The following is a 9,167-nucleotide window of genomic DNA, read 5'->3' as shown; positions in this document are numbered from 1 at the left end:
GGCTCTGTGTTTATTTTTTCCAGTCTGCTGCTGGACAAACCCAGCTCTCAGAATTGCTCCTCTTTAGCCCTTCAAACCTTTGTGAGTGGCTCCCTCTCTCTCCAGCCATTAGTGAACACATAGGAGTCAACAGAGATCTCTGCAGTGCTAGCCACTCCCCCTCAATCCAGTCACTAAACAGTGCAAAAAAAAACAAAACAAAACAAAACAAAAAAAAACCCACCTCCTAAATATCACTTCAGTCCTTTATAGCTCTATTATGACTTCCCTAGTTATCGTGCTCATGCTCTCTTGCCTGGTGTAGCATCCTGCCCAGTCTCCCCATCCCCTGCCCTCCCCCCTCCCCAGCAGGAGTATCTAAACCATAGGTCTAACTGTGCTGGAAGCCATGTTTGGCTCTCCTCCACCCCCAAAATAATGTCTGAGCTTCCTGGTCCATCACAGAGTTTTCCTGGTGCACGTGCCCCAGATCCACCTTGACCTTCTAGCCTTCCATCTTACTTCTCCCACATTGCCTTGCGCTTGTAATCCTACCTACTTACCTGTGACTCCACTCACCCTAGGTGGTCTCATGCCTCCTTCCCCAACTCTGCGTCTGGCTGGATCCTCTGAAGTCTTGAAGATTCACTTTACTGTCACCCCTCCTCTGTGCTTTCATAGCACCTGGTTTATATTTTCCTCAGAGATAGTGGTTCCATTGTAGTCCACAGATGGAAGACGGACATACTGTGCCTATGGCAAGGACAGGCCCCAAAGCTCTCTTCTGACTCCCTGAGGGCACGTATCATTTGGAAATTATTTGTTTCTGGATCTCTGTCTAGTTGCTTTCCCGAGGTCTCAGAATAACTTACCAAAGGACTACTTAAATCCAGACTTCTTTCTTTCCTTCTCTTTTTCTCGCTCCCTCCTTCTATCTCTTCCTTGTTCCTTCAGGCTCTGGGGTCAGAATGACTGAGTCCAAACCGAAGCTCCACCACTTATTAGCTATGTGACCCTAGAAGATCTTAACTTCTTTGAGCATTATTTTCCTCATTCAATAAAGGGGAATAATCATATTCCCCACAGAGATATTCATCTCACTGGATTGATTTAAGAATGAAATATGTGGACATATAAAATACTTAGAACAATGCCCGATACGAGGTAAGCACTCAAATAAGTGTTTGCTGATATTATTGCTTTCTTTGACCTGTCCAATGAATAACTAAATAATAATTAACATTTCATAACGTTTCCTAACCCTGGAGTCTAAGTTCTGCTTTAACTTAAAGACTTAGCTTTAGTTTAACTCAAAGTGGTGTCTTGGATTTGGGCCCAACCTTTCCCCCCCTTCACTGGCCCAAAATCCCTCTGTCTAGGGCGCTGCAACCAACATTCCATAGCAGAGTTGCAGTCATTTGACTTAAGATTTGTTCCCCCTTAAAGCACAAATACCACATAAAGTCTTATCAATCATTTATAATGCCCGCATTGAAGTAGTCCCAGACAACCCCAGCTGGAAATGATAATAACTCATATTTGTATGGCACTTTACAATTGACAAAGCACTCTCACGTACTCTCCTTCTTTTGATCCTCAGAACAGTGCTGTCTGTTGGGAGGAGAAGGCAGGACTGGGTTTGTCACCATTTCAGAGAGGAGAATACTGAGACCCACTGAGTTTAGGTAATTTTTTTAAAGATTTTATTTATTTATTTGACAGAGAGAGCAAGACAGCAAGAGAAGGAAAACAGGGGGAGTGGGAGAGGGAGAAGCAGGCTTCCTGCTGAGCAGGGAGCACAACACGGGGCTCAATCCCAGGACCCCGAGATCATGACCTGAGCCGAAGGCAGACGCTTAACAACTGAGCCACCCAGGTGCCCCAAGCCATGGTAATTTACACAGCTTGGCAAAACAGGACTGGAACCCAGACCTCTGAATCCCTAACTGGGACCTTCCACCATTTACTTACTGTAAGCTGCATCCTCTACGACGTCTGTGGGAAGATATTTCAGTCTTTCAACAAATATTTATGCCTAGCCTGGAAAGAGTCACTGTGGGGGATTACAAACATTTATAATCTATTTGGATTGGCAAGTGTCAAGTAATAGCAGCACTTAAATCAGCGTTTAATTGGTAGAACAAGTTGTATGAGGTCATCAGTGGAATGCATGAAGCATGTGGGAAAGGAAAGGACTTCATTAATTAAATAATTTAGTGATTAACAGGAGTTTTATCGAGCTCCTAATTTTGTCAGGCACTTTGCTAGGCATCAGAGATATATAGTTTCTGCTCTTAAGGACCCCACAGTTGCCATGGAATGACAAGTGTGTAAATAAGTGTGTCAATAAGTAACTTCAGCACACTCTTTTTAAGACATCCACAAGAAAAATATTGATAAGAACTGTGAAAGCATAGATGATTACAGGATCACCAAGAAGATTATTTCTAAGCCTGCCTTGGGAAGCAAAGGTGCAGGAGATAACATAGGTTAGCAAGTATAAATAGGAGTTTGCCAGTGCACAGTAGAAGCCAGTTAAGGAAGAAGAGGACAGAGATTTTACAAAGGCCTAGACAAAGAGCATGGCTCCCTCTTACATAGGAAACTGGAAGACTGTTGCAAATTTCAAGTTTGGGGTGCAAGCTAGACTGTGTCAGGCAGACTCAGGAGAAGCAGTGAGGCCAAATCACACAGCTCTGCACAACTAATCTTTGAGTTTGGATCCTATTGTGTAGAAAATGAGAAACTGGCCCAAATTTTGAGTGGAAAAATAACCAGGGAAGATTGGAATGTTTTTCTTTGTTCCTGTGGAATTTTCTGATATTTCGACAATGAACATGGATTACTCTGATCATTAGAGGAAACATGGTATTTTGGAAGAATGCAGGGGCCACTCTGGTCTCAGTGGGGTGAAGGGCATTCAGAATCAAGAATGGAAACACAAAGCCAAGTTAGAAGAATTTTGCAGCCCCTCAAATGCAAATTATTATATTTTTAAAGATTTAATTATTTATTTGCAAGAGAGAGTGCGAGCAAGAGAGCAGAAATAGAAGGAGCAGCAGAGGCAGAGGGAGAAGCTGACTCTGCACTGAGCAGGGAGCCCGATGCAGGGCTCGATCCCAGGACCCTGACATCATGGCCTGAGCCGAAGACAGACCTGAGTCGAAGACAGTCGCTTAACCAACTGAGCCACCCAGGGGCCCCTCAGATGCAAATTATTGAGGAAATGGACCAAACTGGAGATGGAGGGAAGTGAAGTTTCCTGAAAGAATGTGAAAGGGAGCTGTGGATGGGGAGGTGAATATAGATGTCAGGTCACCCACGAGGAAGAGGTCCCACATGACTTCTGGTTTGAGATTCAAGAGAAGGGTCTACCAGCTGTCTTTTGAGATTTCTGTCTTTCAGTTAGACTCAGAATGCTCCTAAGACTAAGACTTCTGTGTTCTGGGGTCTCTTCCCATGTGTCATGCAGTGCCCTACTCTTCTCTGTGCTGACAGACCTGAAAGTTGGGGCTTAGGGGCACCTGGGTGACTCAGTGGGTTAAAGCCTCTGCCTTCGGCTCAGGTCATGATCTCAGAGTCCTGGGATCGAGCCCCACCTCGGGTTCTCTGCTCAGCAGGGAGCTTACTTCCTCCTCTCTCTCTCCTGCCTCTCTGCCTACTTGTAATCTCTATCTGTCAAATAAATAAATAAAATCTTAAAAAAAAAAAAAGAAAAGAAAAAGAAAGGTAGGGCTTGGGGTAGACTTGATTTATCAGATAAAATAAAAAGGACACTCAACAAAATTTGAATTTCCCATAAACAACGAATAATTTTTTAGTCTTAGTATGTCCAATGTGATATGTGGGACATACTTATATTTTGAAATAATCATTGTTTATATGGAATTGAAACTTAACTGGCCATCCTGTATTTTTATTTGGTAAATCTGGCAACCCTACTCCCGGTGTGTGTGTGTGTGTGTGTGTGTGTGCAGAGTAGTCAGCAGGAACAGAGAGCTGTAGGGAAGTAATGAGGATAAAAGATATTAAAATGACTGTAAGGAGTCTTCACTCTCACAGAGGACACAGGAAAGGCACAAGAGACAAAAACTGGAGTATCACGCTAATGGCGACAGAGCACGAGTGACAAAAGAGTGAGACTTTCTTAAGGTCTTCTTAATGCCTTCATTCCATCTCTCAAAGCAACAACCCCATACAATGGCTTCCTGTGTACTTTGTTCATGGACAGACTGTGACGATCTGGGGACAAGCCCTTTCTGACCCAAGTGAACAGGAAGTAGAGGACATTATTTAGTGCATGAGTTTTGTGTTCAGATGATCTAAGTTCAAGTTCTAGCTACATGGCCTTGGGCAAATTACTTACTATTTTAATTTGGATGTAAAGTGGAAAGAATAAAAATTACTCTAAGAATACTTTTAGAATTGAATGGATATCCATGAAACGCCTAGAACCTATTAGTAAGGAAGTATCATTATTTTCTCATCATAATAAGAGTACCTCACCTCAGAGACCACTTTAGTGTTTTCACATCCAATTTCTTTTATTTTTTAAATTTTTTATAAGATTTTATTTATTTATTTGACTACAGAGATCACAAGTAGGCAGAGAGGCAGGCAGAGAGAAAGAGGAGGAAGCAGGCTCCCCACTGCACAGAGAGCCCAATGCGGGGCTCAATCCCAGGACCCTGAGACCATGAGCTGAGCTGAAGGCAGAGGCTTAACCCACTGAGCCACCCAGGAGTCCCTCCATTTTCTTTTAAATGAAAGTGGTTTTTTGTTTGTTTTCGTATTTTTTTTTAAGATTTTATTTATTTATTTGTCAGAGAGAGAGAGAGAGAGTGCATGCACAAGCAGGCAGAGTGGCAGGCAGAGGCAGTGAGAGAGGCAGGCTCCCCAGTGAGCAAGGAGCCCAATGTGGGACTCGATTCCAGGACCCTATGATCATGACCTGAGCTGAAGGCAGCAGCTTAACCCACTGAGGCACCCAGATGTCCCTTCACATCTATTTTTTAAATAATTTCTACACAATAGTTCTGTGACACAGACAGTATAGGATATGCCGATCCCATAATACAGATTTTTTTAATTAATTAAGCAGCTTGATTGGCCAAAGTCGCAGTAGATTTCTTGATTAGTACCTGAAGCAGGACCCCCAAGCCCTAAGGGAAATGGGATGAGCTCAGGGTGTCTGGAATATGAGGGCCTATGTGACTGTCCCATGCCTTGAGGCTCTGTTGTCATTTAATGTCCTGAGTGCAGGTGCTAAACTTCCTTTAAATGCAGCACTGTTCTGGCCCCAGACACCAAAAAACTCCCTATTGAAAGACACTGGCACTTCTGCCCCCCTATCTGCAATGAAAAAAACTGAGGCCCAGTGTGGTTAAGGGATAGGTTCTTGGTGGCTTTCATATGGGACATGATCAAAAACTATTTGTCGAGGGAGAGATTAAAAAGGGAAATTAAAGAGAGCTCGTTAAGGGAACCTCCTGCTTTCGCTGTTCTGCGTGGTGAATGTGGTACTTAAACATGATTGGCATGGCTGCAGGAGGAAAAAGGCCACTGGGGTCCAGTCTGCAATGCATAGCTACCCACGTGGCTAAGAGTAGTTCCCTCATTAACCCCCAAGATGCAGGCTTTCCCACTATGGTCTCCCATCTGGCACCCCGTGGTGCCTCCCACACAGATGTGCTGTGGACACAGAAGGAGACTTCCCTATGCCTCTGAAGTGAGGCACTCATCCCAAACAGTCAGACTTCCCAGACCTATGACCCTCGGCCCCTCGTGGTGAATTTGAGGATGAGAAGTAGGGGCTCAGGTGCCTGAGCAGACTACCTGGGTGGGGGGGGGGGGACCTGTTTCCCCGGGGGCACCTGGTAGGAAGCTCACAGCTAGAAATGGCCTTAAAATGCTTCTAGTCCAAAACCAACATTCTATAGATGAGGAAATAATAAACTTGCAACTATCACCTTTTCACCATTTTACTAGGTGTACTACTGGGCGGAGCCATTCCCACTTGGTGCCTCATTTAACTCCCACACCAGCTTCCCACGGACACACGAGGAAAGTAGAAGCACGGAGTGCAAGCGAATGTACTAGCGTCCCAAAAGAGGGAAGTGGGATATTGAATCAGTGGGATATTGAATCAAGGTAAGGTCCATCAGATGGCACCAGCAGGACCCCTCTGCTGCTTTCTGGACGAAATGGCACATGGGAAAGGGACTTCATCCAACAGGGCCCTCTGCCTACAGGGACTGGCACCCAAGCTCTGTCAGGTGTGCATGTCAAGATGGGGCAGCATCGTATGAAAACCCCCCTGCCTCTCCTGGTGCTATGATGGGAGATCATCCAGAAACTTCCTTCCTAACTCTCATTCCTCCCGGAGAAGCTACAATGAGGATGGGTGTGAATTCTCTCTCTCTCTTTCTCTCTCTCTCTCTCTCTCTCTCTCTCTCTCTCACACACACACACACACACACACACACCACCCTCCCCCTTCCCGGACTGGAGGCCTGGCCTCCCCTCCCAGATCCTGAGCCCTCTGACATCAAAGCGAAGGGAAGCGTGTGCGGGAGGGGTGGAGGAGGAGGTGCCGGCCTGCCCGCCGCCCCTCAGAGCTGTGAACAGTTGCGGAGCCCCGGCCCCGCGCCCCTGCAGGTGTCGGCGGGCCCCGCGCGCCCCGCCCCGCGCCCCGCCCCTCTCGCCGGCGGCTTTCATGTGGATCAAGGCCGGGAAGATGACAAGCCTCCTGACTGAGAGATACAGGGAGACTTCGCTGGTGATTTATTGGCTTTCTGCACCTGCCTAGAACCACTAGGCCTATCTGAGGAGGGAAATATATGGGCTTTCCTGACTCCAAGTGGCAGCCGTGGGGCGAGCATGTGATCTCAAGCTGGGCAGGGAACGCAGAGCTGCGCACCGGCCCGTGTGTTGTAAGCGGGCCCGGGTCATAAAAGTGTCAGCACGCGATATATCTCGTGCGGGGGATCCTCCCTGGGCTCTTGCCAACGCCGTCTCTCTGTGGCTGGCAGCAGCCGGGGAGGCTCTCCCAGACGCCTCATTTTTAGCCCTGGCCTCATTTTTAGCCGGGGGACCCCGGGGAGGGGGGGGGAGGAGGTGTCGCAGTCCTGCTGCACCCCCCTCGCCACACACACACAGCGCTATGCTGGGGTGCGGGCTGGTGGCCGGCACCGTGCCCTGGCTCTTACACCAGTGAGGTATCTTTGACGATCACACCTGGCGCTGGGGACTTAGGGCTCAGACCCGCATGGGAATTCTGGAGCTATGCTCATTGGATGGCGGCATCTCAAGTAAGTTACTTAATGCCTCTCTATCTGTTCCCTCCTCTGTGATAATAATCTACACTGAATAGGGTGAATATGATTCATTTAGGAGGTCAAGTGCCAAGCCAGCTCTGAAGGATGATGTTAGTGGGAAGCAGCTAGGAAGGGAGCAGGAAGCCCGGAAGATGAGGCTGGGAGCCCACGGTAGGATTTTCCTGTTCTCTAACTGTTCTCCAACACCCTGTTCTCCAACACCCAGTTGGCCACAATGTTATATTAGTGTACCTAACAGGGCTTCCTTTAAGGTAGTGATTTAAAAAAAAAAAAATCTACCTTTTCTTATATCTCGAAGTAGAGACACCCGGTCATCGGGAGGAGTTTTCCTAGGAGCACAAAAAAAGTATCTTAAAGGCCGTTCTCGGTTATGTAAGCGCAGAGGCCTGTGGTGTTCTGACCTTAGGAGATAAGAGAACTTTCTGTAACTAGGGTGAGGTTGCCAATCTCTAAACCCCCTAGCATAAGAGAAAGCCTGAAGTGAGGCGTGTTCAGGGGATAGATGGTGTAGCCAGGGGGTACAGTGGCAACTCCAAGGTAACTGGAACATTACAGAATGTTCCAATGTGTAAGAAAAAAAGAGCACAAGAACCTTCTGAGAGAGAAGATGCTGAAGCTGCCAGCTGAGGCTTTTGGGCATTTGAGAACAGGAAGACTGGAGAGGGTGGACTGGGGTGCCCCCAACCAAGGTCTGTGGACAGAAAGGGACGTGCGGGCCATGGAAATAAAATGAACTGAAGGAAAAGGGAAGCCTGGATCCGTACCACCAGCTCAGTACGTGAACCAGAAGAGTTGCGGAAGAGGGCCGCGGACGATCACGTGACATGGTCTGGCTGATGCTGGAAGGTGTTTCAGAACCGCCCGCAAGGCGCCGTGGTTGTGTTTGGGGGGAAAGATGGCTGAGCACAAGAATGTGAATCTAAAATCTCTAGAGCGAGGACGGGCGTGTGGGGCAACATTCCAGCAGCCCGATCCGAGTTACCTTGCAGCCGGCAATTCCGAGTTTAAGAACATTATCAAAGGCGGCAAGATGAACAGCGGTAGTCAAGGATCAGACTCCGGCTCTTGTCTCTTTAAACTGTAGGTACTCAGCACTCTCATGCAATTCGGGGAGAGGATTGGGCAAAGCAAAGAACACTGGATTAGCTGTTCAAAGGGCAGACGGGGAGGGGCTGGAAAAATAAGAGATTAAATTGCATTCGGAGCCCAAATTGGTGAAAAAAGTTTGTGATTTTGACCAACCCCAGTACTTTTATTGCTAATTGTTCTGTCTGCAGTTAGAGCCTAGGCTTACTACTGGGTCCACAATACTCAAGAAATATTTGCTGGTTTTTCTTTCCTAGAACTCCATCCTGCTGTGATATTTGGAAATCAGCTAATTCTAAATTTATATTTGCAATGTCTTTTTTAATATCTAAATTGGCAATGTGCTTTACTCTCGTCATTCATCGTCCCTATCTCCTGCCTTGGTCTTGGAAAAAAAAAATTCATAGTTAAATATTCTGCTGGATGGCTTCATATAGGTATTTAGGGAAGAGAGGGAGTGACTGAAGCAGGGAAAGCCACGTCAACAAAAGCTGTAATACAAAGTAGGCATGTACAAGATCAGTCCAGAGCCCTCCCCATGCCACCGAGCTAAGGGCTGGATCTGCTGTCCCTCTCCACACTCGACCTCACTACTGGCCCACCCACAAGCAGGGCCAGATCAGCCCCCAGTGCCCTTGTGGTGCATATTAGAAAAGGGGGTCCTTCTCCAGAGGGCCGGTACCTTGACAGGGAACAGGGCCTAGGGACCAGAATACAGACTGAATTTCAGCCGACACTGGTTCCCTCTGCTGGGGATCCTTTCTA

Source organism: Mustela putorius, unplaced genomic scaffold, assembly GCF_011764305.1.
Source record: "Mustela putorius furo isolate JIRA1106 unplaced genomic scaffold, ASM1176430v1.1 tig00000585_pilon_pilon_pilon, whole genome shotgun sequence".
NCBI lineage: Eukaryota > Metazoa > Chordata > Mammalia > Carnivora > Mustelidae > Mustela > Mustela putorius.
The sequence above is the reverse complement of the archived record's forward strand: the minus strand, read 5'-3'. Positions refer to the sequence as shown.